The sequence below is a fragment of the Rhinoderma darwinii genome, chromosome 7 (assembly GCF_050947455.1).
Source record: "Rhinoderma darwinii isolate aRhiDar2 chromosome 7, aRhiDar2.hap1, whole genome shotgun sequence".
Taxonomy (NCBI): Eukaryota; Metazoa; Chordata; class Amphibia; order Anura; family Rhinodermatidae; genus Rhinoderma; species Rhinoderma darwinii.
In genome coordinates this window covers 11,903,083-11,925,196 of record NC_134693.1, presented here as the reverse complement: position 1 = coordinate 11,925,196, position 22,114 = coordinate 11,903,083, and the positions used below count along the sequence as shown (strand labels likewise).

Here is a 22,114-nt window from a genome sequence, read left to right as displayed (position 1 = left end):
CTACTATAATACTGCCCCTATATACAAGAATATAACTACTATAATACTGCCTCCTATATACAAGAATATAACTATTATAATACTGCCCCCTATATACAAGAATATAACTACTATAATACTGCTCCCTATGTACAAGAATATAACTACTATAATACTACCCCTATGTACAAGAATATAACTACTATAATACTGCCCCCTATATACAAGAATATAACTACTATAATACTGCCCCTATATACAAGAATATAACTACTATAATACTGCCCCTATATACAAGATTATAACTACTATAATACTGCCCCCTATATACAAGAATATAACTACTATAATACTGCTCCTATATACAAGAATATAACTACTATAATACTGCCCCTATATACAAGAATATAACTACTATAATACTGCACCTATATACAAGAATATAACTACTATAATACTGCCCCTATATACAAGAATATAACTACTATAATACTGTCTCCTATGTACAAGAATATACCTACTATAATACTGCTCCCTATATACAAGAATATAACTACTATAATACTGCTCCTATATACAAGAATATAACTACTATAATACTGCACCTATATACAAGAATATAACTACTATAATACTGCCCCTATATACAATAATATAACTACTATAATACTGTCTCCTATGTACAAGAATATACCTACTATAATACTGCTCCCTATATACAAGAATATAACTACTATAATACTGCTCCTATATACAAGAATATAACTACTATAATACTGACCCCTATACACAAGAATATAACTACTATAATACTGCCCCTATATACAAGAATATAACTACTATAATACTGCTCCTATATACAAGAATATAACTACTATAATACTGCTCCCTATATACAAGAATATAACTACTATAATACTGCTCCTATATACAAGAATATAACTACTATAATACTGCCCCCTGTATACAGGAATATAACTACTATAATATTGCCCCTATATACAATAATATAACTACTATAATACTGTCTCCTATGTACAAGAATATACCTACTATAATACTGCTCCCTATATACAAGAATATAACTACTATAATACTGCTCCTATATACAAGAATATAACTACTATAATACTGACCCCTATACACAAGAATATAACTACTATAATACTGCCCCTATATACAAGAATATAACTACTATAATACTGCTCCTATATACAAGAATATAACTACTATAATACTGCTTCCTATATACAAGAATATAACTACTATAATACTGCTCCTATATACAAGAATATAACTACTATAATACTGACCCCTATATACAAGAATATAACTACTATAATACTGCCCCTATATACAAGAATATAACTACTATAATACTGCCCCTATATACAAGAATATAACTACTATAAGGGCATGGCCCCACGTGGCGGTTTTCCTCCGCAGCTGTCCGCATCAATGCCACACAGAATCTGCGTTGCAGATTCTGTGGTGGATCTGCCCAAAATGTGCAGTAAATTGATGCGGACTAGCTGCTGCGGACTGCAATAAAAGTGCTTCCCTTCTCTCTATCAGTGCAGGATAGAGAGAAGGGACAGCACTTTCCCTAGTGAAAGTAAAAGAATTTCATACTTACCGGCCGTTGTCTTGGTGACGCGTCCCTCTTTCGGCATCCAGCCCGACCTCCCTGGATGACGCGGCAGTCCATGTGACCGCTGCAGCCTGTGATTGGCTGCAGCCGTCACTTAGACTGAAACGTCATCCTGGGAAGCCGGACTGGAGACAGAAGCAGGGAGTTCTCGGTAAGTATGAACTTCTATTTTTTTGACAGGTTGCTGTATATTGGGATCGGTAGTCACTGTCCAGGGGGCAGAAACAGTTACTGCCGATCGCTTAACTCTTTCAGCACCCTGGACAGTGACTATTTACTGACGTCGCCTAGCAACGCTCCCGTAATTACGGGAGCCCCATTGACTTCCTCAGTCTGGCTGTAGACCTAGAAATACATAGGTCCAGCCAGAATGAGGAAATGTCATGTTAAAAAAGCAAGACGCATCCGCAGCACACATAACATGTACATGACAGCTGCGGACTTCATTGCGGAATTTAGAATCTCCATTGAAGTCAATGGAGAAATTCCGCCATGAGTCCGCAACCAGTCCGCCACTGCTCCGCAACAGACAGAGCATGCTGCGGACACCAAATTCCGCACCGCAGCCTATGCTCCGCAGCGGAATTTTCAGCCTCGTCTAAACGAAGCCTACTAAAAAGAAGTGGAAGGCAATGGAGAAACGGCTCCGCTGCGGATTAACGCTGCGGAGCGTCCGCAGCGGAATTCAAGAGCAATTCCGCCACGTGTGGCTTTGCCCTAATACTGCCCCCTATATACAAGAATATATCTACTATTAGGGCACATTCACACGTGGCGGAATTGCTCTTGAATTCCGCTGCGGACAGTCCGCAGTGGAATTCTGCAGCAGCCGTTTTTTACATTTGTTTCTATACATTTTTAGGAAAGTTAGTTCAGACGTTGCAGAAAATAACTGTGCGGAAATTAGGCTGCGGTGCAGAATTTTCCCTCCGCAGCACACTCATGACGTTGCGGAGAAGAAGCGGAATTTCACTGGGTATTTCAGCCTTTGCAATGCAAAAACTGAAATCTGTGGCAAGTCCGCTGTGATAACTGCAACGTCTGAATTACCTTTCAAATATGAAAATGTTGCTGCACATTCGTTACGTAATTGCCCCAAATCTGCACCAACATATGCAGCGGAAAAATTCTGCCACGTCTGAACGTGCCCTAATACTGCCCCTATACACAAGAATATAACTACTATAATACTGCCCCTATACACAAGAATATAACTACTATAATACTGCCTCCTATATACAAGAATATAACTACTATAATACTGGTCCTATATACAAGAATATAATTGCTATAATACTGCCCCCTATATACAAGAATATAACTACTATAATACTGCCCCCTATATACAAGAATATAACTACTATAATACTGCCCCCTATATACAAGAATATAACTACTATAATACTGCCCCCTATATACAAGAATATAGCTACTATAATACTGCCCCTATACACAAGAATATAACTACTATAATACTGCCCCTATACACAAGAATATAACTACTATAATACTGCCTCCTATATACAAGAATATAACTACTATAATACCGGTCCTATATACAAGAATATAATTGCTATAATACTGCCCCTATATACAAGAATATAACTACTATAATACTGCCCCCTATGTACAATAATATAACTACTATAATACTGCCTCCTATATACAAGAATATAACTACTATAATACTAGTCCTATATACAAGAATATAACTACTATAATACTTCCCCCTATATACAATAATATAACTACGATAATACTGCTCCTATATACAAGAATATAACTACTATAATACTGCTCCTATATACAAGAATATAACTACTATAATACTGCTCCTATATACAAGAATATAACTACTATAATACTGCTCCTATATACAAGAATATAAGCACTATAATACTGCCCCCTATGTACAAGAATTTAAATACTATAATACTGTCCCTATATACAAGAATATAAGCACTATAATACTGCCCCCTATGTACAAGAATTTAACTACTATAATACTGTCCCTATATACAAGAATATAACTACTATAATACTGCTCCTATATACAAGAATATAATTACTATAATACTGCTCCCTATATACAAGAATACAACTACTATAATAATATACAGGAATATAATTACTATAATACTGCCTCCAATGTACAAGAATATAACTACTATAATACTGCCCCTATCTACAAGACTATAACGACTATAATACTGCCCCCTATATACAGGAATATAACTACTATAATACTGCCCCCCTATATACAAGAATATAACTACTATAATACTGCCCCTATACACAAGAATATAACTACTATAATACTGCTCCTATATACAAGAATATAACTACTATAATACTGCCCACTATGTACAAGAATATAACTACTATAATACTGCCCCCTATATACAAAAATATAACTACTATAATACTGACACTATATACAAGAATATAACTACTATAATACTGCCCCTATATTTAGGAATATAACTACTATAATACTGCCCCTATATACAAGAATATAACTACTATAATACTGCCCCATATATACAAGAATATAACTACTATAATACTACCACTATATACAAGAATATAACTACTATAATACTACCCCTATATACAAGAATATATCTACTATAGTACTGCTCCTATATACAAGAATATAACTACTATAATACTACCCCTATATACAAGAATATAACTACTATAATACTGCCCCCTATATACAAGAATATAACTACTATAATACTGCCCCTATATACAAGAATATAACTACTATAATACTGCTCCCTATATACAAGAATATAACTACTATAATACTGCCCCCTATATACAAGAATATAACTACTATAATACTGCTCCTATATACAAGAATATAACTACTACAATACTGCCCTCTATATACAAGTATATAACTACTATAATACTGCTCCTATATACAAGAATATAACTACTATAATACTGCCCGTATATACAAGAATATAACTACTATAATACTGCCCCCTATACACAAGAATATAACTACTATAATACTGCCCCTATATACAAGAATATAACTACTATAATACTGGCCCCCTATATACAAGAATATAACTACTATAATACTGGCTCCCTATATACAAGAATATAACTACTATAATACTGCCCCTATATACAAGAATATAACTACTATAATACTGCCCCTATATACAAGAATATAACTACTATAATACTACCCCTATATACAAGAATATAACTACTATAATACTGCCCCCTATATACAAGAATATAACTACTATAATACTGCCCCTATATACAAGAATATATCTACTATAATACTACCCCTATATACAAGAATATAACTACTATAATACTACCCCCTATATACAAGAATATATCTACTATAGTACTGCTCCTATATACAAGAATATAACTACTATAATACTACCCCTATAGACAAGAATATAACTACTATAATACTGCCCCTATATTTAGGTATATAACTACTATAATACTGCCCCTATATACAAGAATATAACTACTATAATACTGCTCCTATATACAAGAATATAACTACTATAATACTACCCCTATATACAAGAATATATCTACTATAGTACTGCTCCTATATACAAGAATATAACTACTATAATACTACCCCTATATACAAGAATATAACTACTATAATACTGCCCCCTATATACAAGAATATATCTACTATAGTACTGCTCCTATATACAAGAATATAACTACTATAATACTGCTCCTATATACAAGAATATAACTACTATAATACTACCCCTATATACAAGAATATATCTACTATAGTACTGCTCCTATATACAAGAATATAACTACTATAATACTACCCCTATATACAAGAATATATCTACTATAGTACTGCTCCTATATACAAGAATATAACTACTATAATACTACCCCTATATACAAGAATATAACTACTATAATACTGCTCCTTTATACAAGAATATAACTACTTTAATACTGCCCCCTATGTACAAGAATATAACTACTATAATACTGTCCCCTATATACAAGAATATAACTACTATAATACTGTCTCCTATATACAAGAATATATCTACTATAATACTGCCCCCTATACACAAGAATATAACTACTATAATACTGCCCCTATATACAATAATATAACTATAATACTGCCCCCTATATACAAGAATATAACTACTATAATACTGCTCCTATGTACAAGAATATAACTACTAGAATACTGCCCCTATGTACAAGAATATAACTACTATAATACTGCCCCTATACACAAAAATATAACTACTATAATACTGCTCCTATATACAAGAATATAACTACTATAATACTGCCCCCTATGTACAAGAATATAACTACTAGAATACTGCCCCTATGTACAAGAATATAACTACTATAATACTGCCCCCTATATACAAGAATATAACTACTATAATACTGCTCCTATACACAAGAATATAACTACTATAATACTGCTCCTATATACAAAAATATAACTACTATAATACTGCCCCTATATACAAGAATATAACTACTATAATACTGCTCCTATATACAAGAATATAACTACTATAATACTGCCCCTATATACAAGAATATAACTACTATAATACTGCCCCTATATACAAGAATATAACTACTATAATACTGCCCCCTATATATATATATACAAGAATATAACTACTATAATACTGCCCCCTATATACAAGAATATAACTACTATAATACTGCCCCTATATACAAGAATATAACTACTATAATACTGCTCCCTATATACAAGAATATAACTACTATAATACTGCCCCCTATGTACAAGAATATAACTACTATAATACTGCCCCTATATACAAGAATATAACTACTATAATACTGTCCCCTATATACAAGAATATAACTACTATAATACTGCCCCCTATATACAAGAATATAACTACTATAATACTGTCCCCTATATACAAGAATATAACTACTATAATACTGCCCCTATATACAAGACTATAACTACTATAATACTGCCCCCTAGATACAGGAATATAACTACTATAATACTGCCCCCTATATACAAGAATATAACTACTAAACTGCTTCCACTTATGGGTTCATTTATGGTCCTGAACAGGTCAGTGAGTTTTGATATCTGAGTATAACTGTCCTTCACACATATTTTAACAAATCTACTTATGTGTATGAGAAAACTGTCAGTATGTTGGTGCAGTTCAGGAGCTCAGGTTATAACTCTGAGGGCTTATTCAGACGAACGGGATATACGTCCGTGCAACGCGGGTGATTTTCACACGCGTCGTACGGACCTATATTAGTCTATAGGGCCGTGCAGACATAGTTACATAGTTACATAGTTACATAGTTAGTACGGCTGAAAAAAGACACATGTCCATCAAGTTCAACCAAGGGAAGGGAAAAGGGAAGGAAAAATTTCTACACATAGGAGCTAATATTTTTTTGTTCTAGGAAATTATCTAACCCTTTTTTAAAGCCATCTACTGTCCCTGCTGTGACGGCTCCTGCGGTAGGCTATTCCATAAATTCACAGTTCTCACTGTAAAGAAGCCTTGTCGCCTCTGCAGCTTGAACCTTTTTTTCTCCAGACGGAGGGAGCGCCCCCTTGTTTTTTGAGGGGGTTTTACAAGGAACAGGATTTCACCATATTTTTTGTATGTGCCATTAATATATTTATATAAGTTAATCATGTCCCCCCTTAGTCGTCTTTTTTCAAGGCTAAATAGGTTTAATTCTTTCAATCTTTCCTCATAACTTAAATTCTCCATGCCCCTTATTAGCTTCGTTGCTCTTCTTTGTATTTTTTCCAACTCCAGGGCATCCTTTCTATGAACTGGAGCCCAGAACTGAACTGCATATTCTAGATGAGGCCTCACTAATGCTTTGTAAAGTGGCATTATTACATCCCTGTCCCGCGAGTCCATGCCTCTTTTAATACACGACAATATCCTGCTGGCCTTTGAAGCAGCTGATTGACACTGCATGCTGTTATTGAGTTTATGATTTACAAGTACACCCAGATCCTTCTCAACAAGTGAATCCGCCAGTGTAGCGCCCCCTAGGACATATGATGCATGCAGGTTGTTGGTACCCAGATGCATAACTTTACATTTATCTACATTAAACTTCATTTGCCAAGTGGACGCCCAAACACTTAGTTTGTTTAAATCTGCCTGTAATTCATGAACATCTTCCATAGTCTGAACTATATTACATAGCTTGGTGTCATCTGCAAAAATAGAAATAGTGCTATTAATCCCATCCTCAATATCATTAATAAATAAGTTGAATAATAGTGGTCCCAGCACTGAACCCTGGGGTACACCACTTATAACCGGTGACCATTCAGAGAAGGAATCATTGACCACAACCCTCTGGATACGGTCCTTGAGCCAATTCTCAATCCAATTACAAACTATATTTTCTAAACCTATAGTCCTTAATTTACCCATTAGGCGTCTATGGGGGACAGTGTCAAATGCCTTTGCAAAGTCCAAAAACACTAAATCAACAGCGGTCCCTCTGTCTAGACTTCTGCTCACCTCTTCATAAAAACAGATTAGGTTAGTTTGACAACTTCTGTCCTTAGTAAAACCGTGCTGGCTGTCACTTATAATGCTATTTATTGTCACATAATCCTGTATATAGTCCCTCAATAGCCCCTCAAACATTTTCCCCACGATGGATGTTAAGCTTACTGGTCTATAATTACCCGGGGAAGACCTAGAGCCCTTTTTGAAAATAGGCACCACATTTGCCCTGCGCCAGTCCCTTGGCACTATACCAGTCACTAGAGAGTCTCTGAATATTATGAAAAGGGGGACAGAAATAACTGAACTAAGCTCTTTAAGAATTCTAGGGTGTAACCCATCTGGTCCCGGGGCCTTGTGCACATTTATTTTATTTAATTTAGCTTGGACCATCTCTACATTCATCCAATTCAGTATATCAACTGATATATTAACAGCGTTGGTCCGTTGCGAAAAAGTCACGACATGTCCGTTCTTTCTGCGTATTTCACGCATCACGCACCCATTGAAGTCAATGGGTGCGTGAAAACCACGCATGCCACACGAAAGCACTTCCGTGGGACGCGCGTGATTTGCGCAACAGCTGTGAAAAGGATGAATGAAAACAGAAAAGCACAAGGTGCTTTTCTGCTTGCAAACATCCAAATGGAGTGTCATAATGATGGCGGCTGCGCGAAAAGCACGCAGCCGCGCATCATACGGGGCTGTCACATGGAGCTGTCAAGTGCCTTTTGCGCTCGCAAAACGCCACCGTTTTTTGCGCGTACAAAACGCACACACTCGTGTGAATCCGGCCTGACACTGTTGGCTCTTATACTTTACATCAGCGGCTCGTGTCTATGAGACTGTCTGTTAGGGCCGATTCAGACGAACGTGGCGTTTTTGCGCAGCCGCCATCATTATGACACGCCATTTGGATGTTTGTGAACAGAAAAGCACGTGGTGCTTTTCTGTTTACATTCATCCTTTTGACAGCTGGTGCGCGAAACAGCCAGTTCGCACGGAAGTGCTTCCGTGCGGCATGCGTGGTTTTCACGCACCCATTGACTTCAATTGGTGCGTGCTGCGCGAAAAACGCCGAGATATTGAACATGTCGCGCTTTTTACGCAGCGCACAAACGCTGCGCAAAAAGCACAGACTGTACTGCCCCATATTCTTCTATTGGTCCATGCGAGCCGCGTGAAAACCACCCGGCCTGCACGGACGCAATTCACGTTCGTGTGAATCGGCCCTTAGGCCTTATTCACATGAACGTGTTTAACGTCCGTGATATGCTCGTGTAAATCACTTGCGTCGCACGGACCTATGTTAGTGAATGGGGCCGTTCAGACATTCCGTGATTTTCACGCAGCATATATCCGCTGCGTAAAACTCATGACATGTCCTATACTTGGCCGTTTTTCACGCATCACACACCCATTGAAGTCAATGGGTGCGTGAGAAAATCACGCACGGCACCTGGAAGCACTTCCGTGTGTCGCGCGTGATTCGCGCAATAGTAGATAAAGAAATGAAGGAAAAATAAAAGCACTTCCTTAATTTCTTTTTCTAAACATCAAAACCGCGTGTCATAAGGATGGCATATGCGTGAAAATCACGCAGCCACGCACCATTCACTGATGAAACACGGAACTGCAACCCGCGCAAAATGCGTTTGTGTGAATAAGGCCTAACTGGTAAGTGGTCCCTCTATGAGAGTGCAGTCTATGTATCCTGGAGAGTGCTGCCTGTCTCTTAACGCTACATCTGAGAGGCTTGTCTATGAGATCACAGCGTATGTGACTATATAACACCATACGGGTCTACGAGACTGCGGCCCGTCTGTTACGTTTACCGCTGAGGGGCCTGTATGAGTGCACAGAGGATGTTGAATACTTTCATGCTTGTTTCGTAAATTGTATTAGTCACTTATCATGCTCCGCTGCCCCTCACATATGGTAACGTTCTGGATTACAAGTCTTAAACTAGAGGCAGATTTATTTTACAGCGCAGCCCAAAACAATCAGCATAAAATAAAGAACAGTTTTTACAAAACAAATTAGTGCGCCCGCATCTTTATAATCACCCAGCGGCAGCAAAATAAACCCCGTGTTCCTCAAAGCTGCTGTAAGGAAGTCACCGCTGTCTCTTTGATGTCTCCATCTCATGCTAGACTGGACCATCAGAAAACTAGAGGATCCGGTCCTGGGCCCTGGTTTTAGAAAGATGGTGGGGTCCGAACAATGTCTGATATGTGGGGGGCCAAATCGCTGGAGCTTCCATCATTGCCTAGTACAAGCACTCAGAAAAAAGTCCTTATGTGGTCTTATGATGCTCTAGTCCAGGGGTCAGAAACCTGTGGCACCAGCACGTGGGACGTTGGTTTGCTGGCACACTTCTCTCCCGTTTCCAGTGCCTTTGCGTGCTTGGTGGCATTGAACACAGAGAGAGGCCCCATGCCCACGACCGTATCCTCAAATACTGACCGTAAATACGGATCCATATTTCTTTGGCCCCATGCACATGACAGCAAAAAACGGAGGTTTTTGCGGACCGCAATTGCGGTCCGCAAAAACGGAGCCATTCACTTTCATTGAACACTGACACCTTTCCGTAGCACTACGGAAGGGTGTCAGTGCCGTGGAAATGTTCCGGGAATTATGGAACATGTCCGTTCTTTCGCATTTTGCGGGCCGTGCTCCCATACTTTGTATGGGAGCACGGCCCGAAAATGCGGCTGTCAGTCAGCGGCCGTCGCGTCGCGGGCCGTGATTGCGGGCACGGTCGTGTGCATGGGGCCTTTATAGTCATCAGCAAATCATCAGCAGCGTACCCATTTCTGCTGAATGGTATCCGCAAATACGGTCCGTAGTTCATCCGTATTACATCCGTATATACGGAGCCGCAAAAAAAAAAAGAGGCCTGATTGATGGGAAATCTCATTTTTTTCGCTTAGCAACACTTCTGTATTTGAGGATGGCTATCCGTAATTGCGGACGCACCTCTGTAGCCATCCGCAATTTTCGCTTCCCCCCATAGACTTCTATGGAGGAGTCCGTGCCGCAATTGCGGACCAAGGACAGACATGCTCCATAATTCCCTGCACAGTTCTGCGGAACGGACACTTAGGCCCCATGCACACGACCGTGCCCGCAATCACAGCCCGCGATTGCGGGCACGGCCGGCCGCTGACTGACAGCCGCATTTTCGGGCCGTGCTCCCATACAAAGTATGGGAGCACGGCCCGCAAAATGCGAAAGAACGGACATGTTCCATAATTCCCGGAACATTTCCATGGCACGGACACCCTTCCGTAGTGCTACGGAAATGTGTCAGTGTTCAATGAAAGTGAATGGCTCCGTTTTTTACGGTCGTGTGCATGGGGCCTTATTCAGAGGTTTTTTACGGTTGTGTGCATGGGGCCAGAGAGAGCGGCGCTTCTTTATGCACTTGGCGGAGCTGATCACCAGGAGAGAAGTGTTTTATTTTGTTAGTCCCAAGCGCACAATGACGCGTTAGAGTATGTTCACATGCAGAGTCAAAAACGTCTCAAAATACGGAGCTGTTTTCAAGAGAAAACTGCTCCTGATTTTCAGACGTTTTTGTGCCACTCGCGATTTTCGGCGGGGTTTTTCGCTGCGTTTTTTACGGCCGTTTTTGGAGCTTTTTTTTTTGGAGAGTCAATGAAAAACGGCTCCAAAAACGTCCCAAGAAGTGACCTGCATTTCTTTTTCGCGGCGGTTTTTTTACACGTAAAAAGGCAGCGAAAAACGCTCCGTCGGAACAGAACGCCGTTTTCCCATTGCAATCAATGGGCAGATGTTTGGAGGTGTTCCGCTTTAGATTTTTCGGCCGTTTTCTGCCCATTTACGCGCGGAAAAACGGCCAAGAATAGGCCATGTGAACATACCCTTACTCTCTCCTGGTGACCAGCACCGCAAGGACGGAGTTCAGTAACCGCTCTGTAAAGGAAAATGTTAGCAAAAGTTAGAAGCTCTCCTATGTGCACCCTCCCAAGCTGGTGTTCAGTAGCCGCAGTCTCTCCTATGTGCACCCCCAAATCTGGTGTTTAGTAGCCATGGTCTCTCCTATGTGCACCCTCCCAAATCTGGTGTTCAGTAGCAGCAGTCTCTCCCATGTGCACCCTCCCTAAACTAGTGTTTAGTAGCAGCAGTCTCTCCTGTGTGCAGCCTCCCAAATCTGGTGTTCAGTAGCCGCGGTCTCTCCTATGTGCACCCTCTCAAACTGGTGTTCAGTAGCCTCGGTCTCTCCTATGTGCACACTCCCAAGCTGGTGTTCGGTAGCTGCGGTCGCAGGTCTCTATGTGTACTCCCCCAAGCTGGTGTTCAGTAGTCGCTCTCTCTCCTGTATGCAGCACCCCCAAGCTAGTATGCAGTACCCACGCTTTCTCCTGTGTTCAGTTATCCCTAGTTGGTGTTCAGTAGCCGTGGTCTCTCCTATGTGTGACCTCCCAAGCTGGTATTTAGTAGCATCATATGCACCACAGATGGATCATCTTCGCAAAGAATGTCAGGGACAAGGTTCACACTAAAATGTAAGTTTAACTAACTGAATAATTGGTTTATCTCACATACGTGGTAACAGTTTGTCTTATATGACTTTCATGTTTGCCTGGCACACTCAGTACTTCATCATACGAAAATGGTTGCCTACCCCTGCTCTAGTTCAATACGAACTGTATCCAATAGCTGTATATATACTCTCTGTCAAACAGATCATAAAAGGGGGATGTGACCTCTGGGACCCCACCATTACTGAGAACAAGTGGCCCCAAATCCCTGTTCTTGGTGGGAGAGTTGGACATGCCTTTTTCCATAAACATTCATTAAATGAGGACACTCATCGGCACATGACTTCAGCGCCCACTAAACTGTTACAGCCCTTTTTTTCATGTGCCCTATCCTAGACGACCTGGCGGTTCTGTCATTGGATAGAAACCCTTATCTTCCTATCGAACCCCATAAAATTGGCATTTTTCATCTACTTAACTAGAAACCCCTTCTGTCCTCACTAGGTTACATCACGTCAATCATCTTGTAATTAATTGAATTTCTAAACATACCTACAAGGATCTATTGGCCTACAGCAAAAGCAGCTCTACAGAATGAGGGTCCCACCAAACAGCATCCGAGATCTCATCTTCCTAGATCCGAGAAGTGTGACATGGAAGGAGTAGGATAATGCTGTTAACTTCAGTCACACAGTGGAGTTACATTTTAAAGGCATTGAATGAGATGAGAAAAAGGTCTGTTTTGGCGCCACTCTTGTCTAAAGGCTGTGACTGGTATTGCAGCTCAGCCTTATTCCCTTGAATGAAGCTGAGCTGTAATAACAGACACAACCTATGGATGGACAACGGTGGCACTGTTGAACCGCAATACCAACATCATTTATAGACAAAAGTTGCACTGTTGAGCCGCAATACCAGACACAGCCTATAGACAACAGTGGCGCTATTTCTGGGAAAAAAAAATAGACCCTTTTTTCTAAATCTCATACAACAAAGTGGTCCGGAACTAAAAGGAAAAAAGTGTGAATGAATATCACTTACATACTGCCAGGATTTTGTAGAGTTTCAGCAGAGTCCTCAAGAATATACAGTATATATTATAACATCCCGTTTTCTTGTATAACTGCGTCTTCTTTGATTTTTATTGTGCAAAAAAATAAAGTGCGCACCAGGGGATATTTTTCATGAATTCGTCAAATCCAGTGGATAATAATAGGCAATGGAAGTTATTCGCCCGGTTCTGGGATCACAAGTTTTCGTGTGACTGGCTGCACTGGTAATAGACATGGGAGTCGTGTTTGTTAGTCCATTGTCTGTGTTTCTATAGCACCGAGGCTTCCAGCCTACAGAGGGTGGAATAAAGACTTAACCCGTTCATTACTGGACAGCGACTACATATACAGTATCACTACAGCGCAGCTATTTTTATGATCGACTCTGCTACATGTATGGAAGAGTCTCGGGAAGTGACTTCCTGTAACTGGGAAACTAGGAAAGAACAAGTCCCAGCATTCACATGTAGATTCTGGTAACTCCCATAGACGTTAGTTGACATTTGGAAGAAGATTCAGAGTCATCTCTCCCCAGATATCACCACAGTGACATCCATTCTTAGTGGGGTCCCACCTGCCAGACCCGCACCGGTAAGGAACTTTCCAGTTCTAGTGACTGTTTTCTTTTTAAAGAGAATTTCTACTAAAAACATAAAACTTGGCCATGTATTAGTAAATTAGAAGGTAAAACAGCAGACAAAGTTTGGTAACAATGTTTTATTTACTTACAGAGATATTGGAGTTTTATTGCAGCAGAATTTTTGCAAAAGTGACAACAGGAAGTGCCGCCATATTGGTTGTCACCTAAGAAATAGCTCCACAGGAACGGATGGTAAAACTGTTATTTTATGTCCAATCAATAACAAAGTGACAGTTTCACCTTCAGTTTCTGAGAAGGTAATTTATGGGCATGACCACACGTGGCGGATTTCCTCCGCAACTGTCCGCATCAATGCCGCACAGAATCTGCGTTGCAGATTCTGCTGCGGATCTGCACAAAATGTGCAGAAAATTGATGCGGACTAGCTGCTGCGGACTGCGGTAAAAGTACTTCCCTTCTCCCTATTCAGTGCAGGATAGAGAGAAGGGACAGCACTTTCCCTTGTGAAAGTCAAAGAAATTCATACTTACCGCCCGTTGTCTTGGTGACGCGTCCCTCCTTCGGCATCCAGCCCGATCTCCCTGGATGACGCGGCAGTCCATGTGACCGCTGCAGCCTGTTATTAGCCTGTGATTGGCTGTAGCCGTCACTTAGACTGAGACGTCATCCTGGGAGGCCGGACTGGAGACAGAAGCAGGGAGTTCTCGGTAAGTATGAACTTCATTTTTTTTTACAGATACATGTTTATTGGGATCGGTAGTCACTGTCCCGGGTGCAGAAACAGTTACTGCCGATCGCTTAACTCTTTCAGCACCCTGGACAGTGACTATTTACTGACGTCTCCTAGCAACGCTCCCGTCATTACGGGAGCCCCATTGACTTCCTCAGTCTGGCTGTAGACCTAGAAATACATAGGTCCAGCCAGAATGAAGAAATGTCAAGTTAAAAAAGCAAGACGGATCCGCAGCACACATAACATGTGCATGACAGCTGCGGACTTCATTGCGGAAATTAGAATCTCCATTGAAGTCAATGGAGAAATTCCGCCATGAGTCCGCCACTGCTCCGCAACAGACAGAGCATGCTGCGGACACCAAATTCCGCTCCGCAGCCTATGCTCCGCAGCGGAATTTTACGCCTCGTCTAAACGAACACTGCTAAATTAAAGTGTAAGTCAATGGCCAAAATTCCATCTAACATGTGTGCAAACCTTATCATCAACTACAAAAAACATCTGACTGCTGTGCTTGCCAACAAGGGTTTTACCACCAAGTATTAAGTCTTGTTTGCCAAAGGGATCAAATACTTATTTCTCTGTGCACAATGCAAATAAATATATATAATTTTGACAATGTGATTTTCAGTTTTTTTTTTAAATATAATCTATCTCTCACTGGTAAAATTAACCCAGCCTAAAAATTCTAGACTGTTCATGTCTTTGACAGTGGGCAAACTTACAAAATCAGCAAGGGATCAAATACTTATTTCCTTCACTGTATATATATATATATATATATATACATACACACACACACACACACACACACACACACACACACACACACACACACATATTCAAGCTGTTGCTGCTGCTCTGCCTAGTCATTTGTCACCCGACTACCTCACTTTACATACCTAGGCCCCATGCACACTATTTTTTATCTGTAATTATGGACCCATTCATTTCTATGGGCTACGGACATCTTTCTGTATTTTTACGGATGGGTGTCCGTTCCATAGAAATGATCCATAACATATAAAACATGCCCTATTCTTGTCCGTAATTGCGGCACAGACTCCCCATATAAGTCTATGGGAGCTTACGTAATTAAGGATGGCTACGGATGTGCATTGCTAGGCGACGCCAGGTTTGCAGATGTGGAGCATTGTGAACTTGCAAGCTTGTATAAACAGTGACCATGACCGGACTTCAGCTCCACTTTATCTGTAACATGGCAGACAATGATAATCTTTGAAGGAAAAGACTCCACAGAGGTTCTCTACATGAAGATCTAAGAGAACTGGTAAGTTTTTATTTTCACTGGAGATCCGCATTATATACATAAAGTATAAATCTGATTATATTTAAAATAGTTGCTGGGTATGATGCAAGAGATCCTGAAATGTTGAGACATAAGAGGTTATTACAGATGACCTCCAGTCCGGATTAACCTCTCCATCTCCTCTAGATCCAGAACATCTTGTTGTGTCCACTCCAGGAAGCTTCATCTGAAAGGTGAATTGACAATGGTCAAAAACCCAAGGATCACATTTGGAGATAATTCCGATGTTACCGTCCAGGAAAAGCACAGATGCTTCTGATAATTGAATCTTTGGTTCTATTTCCCCCGTTTCAGGGTTTTTCGTACTTAGATCTCCCCGGCTGTTTGATGTCAGATTGTAGATAAGTTCTGTTTTCAATAACGCTCTGCAGGCAGAGATGTCGGCGCCGGGCGATGGAGGATCGGCACTTAATATGAAGTGATCCATTGGGGAACAAAGCCTGGCCCGAATGGAGAATTATCCAAATATTAAGGAATGTGATGTTTATACAATTTCCTCATTGTAACACATTGAATATTAACGCATACAATAAAAAAGACGTAAAACACAGAGAGGGTTTACAAGGTATAGAACAGGATCTTACTGCATGTGATACAACACGTCTTAAAGTGATATACATCAAACAAAGGGACAAATACATGTATACCCCCCCCCCCCCCCATCGGCTGTATACCTAACTGCACAGCTGACCATAGACATAGGTGTAATTATCATATAATCAAAAGTTCTGCAACTTTCTAATATACTTTGGGTTTCAATTCCTCACCATTTTCAAGATCTCTACTTAGTGTCAGTGACTGGAAACAGTCTTGCTTACATTCAAAGGCTGGAAACCTGTACAGACCTTAGCTGGGGGTTTGCTACAATTGTATCTAATGTAGAGAATCCCCTGTGAGCTAAACATATCAACAGCAAAACTCCCTCTCCTGTCCTGATTGTTTGCTACAAGGTATCAGTCCAGAGTCCAGGCTGTTTGGCTCATAAATGATTGCCTAAACTGGGTACAATTGTCACAAACCCTCAGCTGTGATCCAATTTTTTTAATTATTAGATTACAGCAGTGAATATGGATACAAAGTCAGCAATTAGAATTATTGGGCTCCATCCCCAATCCTAAACTGAGGAGTCAGCCCGTTGTTTTTGGAGTTTTTAAAGGGTAACTAAACGTTTAACAAACTTCTGTCATGTTGTAGTGACATGTCAGAAGTTTGTATTTGTGGGGGTCCGAGCACTGAGACCCCCACCATTCACTAAAACGAAGTGGCAGAAGCGCTCGTGTGAGCGCTCAGCCGCTTTGTTTCTGTTCGGCTTTTTCTGGAAAGCCGATGTAGCGGAGTACAGGCTTATAGACTATCTATGGAGCCGCTACATTGATTTCTGGAAAAAGCCGAACAGAAACGAAGAGGTTGAGCGCTCACACGAGCGCTTCTGCCACTTCGTTTTAGTGAATGGTGGGGGTCTCGGTGCTCGGACCCCCACCAATAAAAACTTCTGACATGTCACTATGACATGACAGAAGTTTGTTGAATGTTTAGTTACCCTTTAATGAATGTGATGTGGGCTTTGCTTTAGTTAAAAGTCATTCATATTTATGGAGCTGCCGGGCACAGACCCCGGAAGTCCCAGGCTTCTCATGGAGCACTTCGGGGGAATTTCGGTCTCCCGTTCTCCTTATCGCTGGGGGTACCAGCGGTCGGACCCCCAGTGATCACACATGTATCCTGTGGATAGGGGATACATGTGTTTTGGAGGACAACCCCTTTAAAAGGGATTTTTCTACCACATATTTATGGCATTTCATTACATAAGCCTATAAATGTCTGATGAATAGGGTTCTGTCTACTGGGCGCCCACTGATCAGACATTTATGGTATATTCTATTGATGTCATAAATGTCTTTGGTGGGAAAACCCCCTAAAGAATATCTTCAACATTAATAAGATAAATTATAAAGTTTTGCCTGCAGCCACCACTAGGGGGAGCTTAGGAGCTCACTGAAGATGGATTTATAATGAGTTCAATAGGAACTGTGTAAATGTGTATGCAGTGAGCTCCCCCTAGTGGTAGCTGCAAGAATACAGAATTGTATCATTTAACTCTATGGAGGTGTGAAGGGGATTTGGGGGATCTATATTAGAAGAACTGAGCACAACCCCAAAAAATATATATTGTGAAAAAAATCTGTACAAAATTTTGGACGTAAATTGAATTGATGTATATAGTCAGGGTTTACATTTTAAGTCAGATTTAAAATGAATGCTAAATACTAATTAAAAGCCCCTATAGCTTCCTATGAAATAAGCTCTGGGGTGTGTGGCGGATATCAGGAGAATAGGTTATCTGTCCCCCCGGTAGCAGGGGCGATGCGAATGTCGGCGCTATATCAGTAATAAGAAATAAATGGACATTATATATATATATGTGACTCTTGCCTGGTTACCCTTGTGTATTATACAGCAATGTGTACATTACCTAGCAGAGCAATCATTAAACCATAGAAGGTTTTGTGTGGCGTTCTGCGGTTTATTGCCATGTTGACCTACGGTGAATGGACAGTCTATAACTTGATGTCTTACCGTATGCAGCGAGCGTTTCCTGCACATAACATTTTACCATCCAAAATAATGATTTTATGAATATGGATAAATCTCCCGCAACACATGGGCCTGTATTTCTTCATTTTCTGGAAATATTTCATCCCCTTCAGCTCGGTGCATTAAAATGTAGCATGGCTTCCAAATTTTCTTTAATAGGCTGGCTGTGAAATCTGAAGCCAGAAGATTCCTCAAAGTTCCCATTCATTGTACAGCCGGCTAAAGATGAAGCGACCAGGTCTGACTCTGAATATTTGGTGACGCTATTAGTATAAATATTATCAGGCTAAGAAGCCAGAAATTACCCAATATTCCACCCAGTTCTGCTCTGTACAATCTGCGTACACCTCGGCTACGGATATTTAAAACTTTTGTAATCAGATTTATTGTCATTTCTTATCACTGCTGCCCTCTGGTGTTAATAAGAGATACTGAGCATACTGAAAATTAATATTAATACCTGCAACCCTAACCTTATGAGAATAATAAGTTTGGGATAAGCTGGTAGGCCTTAATTCTGGCTGGAAAATAGTAATCATACTGCAAAAATGAAAAAATAAACCCTGCCCCTTTAAGCAGACCCCTCCCCTTTCAACATTTTAGCTGAAACATGGAGCCAGCCATGCTGTGAAATATCCCTGCTTCTCTGGCAGATTTCTGTAAGACTGATTGCAGAATACCCTGTAAACTGACCAATAAGCAAATGTTTTCTATATGTTTTTATTTTTTCCCTTTTTTATTTCCAGAGTTGGTGTCCCTTTAATTGATAGATGATATTCACCGAACCAACTGCGACCATAGAAATCAATTTACACAGCTCATCCTGAGAGCTGCACACACAGACGCAGCTGTGTGCTCAGCCAAAGTCCTAAAAATTTAAACTCACTTGAATTTGGCTGAGCTGCAATACCACACATGGCCTAGGGACAAGAGTGGCACAATTTTTATTACATTCTTGGACAAACCTCTTTGACGCTGCACAACTTCAGGTGTGTACCAATGTAGGGAAGAAATCTTGGAGGACCCCTATACTGTAATTTCACAAGTATCATTATGAGGCAGGGAGAACACTTTAAATTTGAGTTCATTATTTGTAGAAATAGTCATCATGAATATTAAAGTTACAAATGGTAAACTTTATATGGTCACTGAACTCCTTGAATACATTAAAGGGGTTGTACAGGATGAGAATAAAATGGCTGCTGACTTTATCCAGAAACAGCGCCACACCTGTTCATGGGTTGTCTCTGGTATTGCAACTCTGATCCATTGAAGTGAATATGCTGAGCAGCAATACCTTTCACAATCTGTGGACAGGTGTGGTACTGTTTCTGGAAAAAAAAATAAGACATGTTTTTCTAATCCTGGACAACCCCTTCCCCTTTAAGGGTATGAACATTTTTGCAACTACTTTTTTTCTTATTGCTCCAATGTATTTATAATTAAAAAAAATAGGCAACTCTGCAAATAGTCAATTTAATATCTCCTACCATTTGGTGTACACAGATCCTATGCAGATCTATATGTCTCCATGGTTACAGACTACAAACAAACCCTGTGTAGTCTGATCCTACAATCGTGTTACTTTCTTCCTATCTATCTTTTCAAGAAGCGGTAGTAGCTAGAAAGCAATAAACCACTCTGGAGCAGAGGACCTGGCCCGGTATAGTAGCCGTGACACAGTCTGGGGTTATACAGCATCCACAAGTACCAAGAGCGGGTCCAGAAGCAAAATCGGGAAATAGTGAATATTGAAACGTTGCAGCTCCCCTTGATTCCAGCCTCCGGGACATCAATAAATAATAGTACAGATGCCTTTTATCGTGATAGGACAAGGGACCGGTGACATCACTGGGATGCAAAAGGCTGATACGATGGCTGTCGGCACTGTAGACCAGCGTCGTTGCTAGGCTTTCCCTCATCCGGTTGTAAACACTGCCCTAGCGCTGTATCTAAATACTCAGGCCAAGGCAAAGTCGCCTGCTGGCGCTCCCCCCCCCCCCCTCTGGCACTCTGCACCCGGGGCACATACCATGTCAGCACCACCCGTAGCTCCGCCCCTGCGGTAGACAAGCAGAAAAACAACTTTCAGATATGTATAAAAAATGAAGGGCACACGAGATAAAACGCAGACTTGTATTTCCACTCCTGCTGTATAAAACATAACACTTTTGTGCAAAAAATTGTAAAACTCATAATACAAAAATGTAAATTTAGCAAACAGCCGCTTCTCCCCCCTCCCCCATAATTACAAAAAAATAGTATTTATATACAAAAACCGACAGTGTGAAGATCATCATAATATCAAAAATATCGTCTGAACGATGCCGAGTGGTTTTCACAAGAACAATGTATATCTACTACACAATAACGGGTCAAAAAGATTCATACAAGTAAAACCAGAGGAAACAGGGAGGGGGGGGGGGGGGGTCAAGTACCAGACTGTAAATCGGCTACTGCAGTTCATTGGTTGAGACTATAATCTAAACAACAGGAAATTTTTTGTAAGCGCCCAAACACAGTGACTCTACGAAGGGGAATTTATGATGAAAAGCAAAAAAATTTGGATACATAGTATAGAGAAGTAGTCTCCAACCTGTGGGGAAACGTAGCTGTACCACAGATGTAGAGCCACAGGTTGTAGACCACTGGTATAGACTATAGTGCACAATTTAAAGAGCAACTCCGGCCACAATTGACATTTACAATAATGGAGCAGTAAATGTCCCTAAAATACATGGTAAACTCATTTTCGAAAAAAAGTTTACGCGAAATACTATATTTTTTATTCTAAGTAGTTCTCCCATCATGCCTCTGGATAGAGCACAGATTGTCTTTATTATGGGATAAGCTTTCTCCTGTGTTCATTGTCGCCCCCTGCTGGGGAGGTTACTTTGCATAAGTTGTCAAGGGGGGGGGGGGGAGGGACAAATGATTGAAGTATATTTCTGACTTACAAAAGTAGTTTTCATTTTTTAAGCCGATAACTACTAAAAACTTTTGGTCCATAGGGGGCAGTGTTAAACTGAAAAATTGTTATTATCTTAATGGAATAACTTTGCAAACTAGCTCTCCTCCAGAAGGAAGAAAACTGTCTCTCTAGTGCCACCTATA

At 40.3% G+C, this 22,114-nt stretch overlaps 1 protein-coding gene across 1 annotated transcript in view; it reads right to left on the bottom strand.

The window, feature by feature from the left end:
- Window positions 1–13,973, bottom strand: part of UBE2U (ubiquitin conjugating enzyme E2 U) — a 68,234-nt gene extending 54,261 nt beyond the window's left edge. The window contains exon 1 of the mRNA XM_075832087.1: window positions 13,731–13,973. The gene's annotated coding sequence lies outside the window, so the exon portion shown is untranslated. The remainder of the gene's footprint in view (window positions 1–13,730) is intronic.
- Window positions 13,974–22,114: the final 8,141 nt, after the last annotated feature.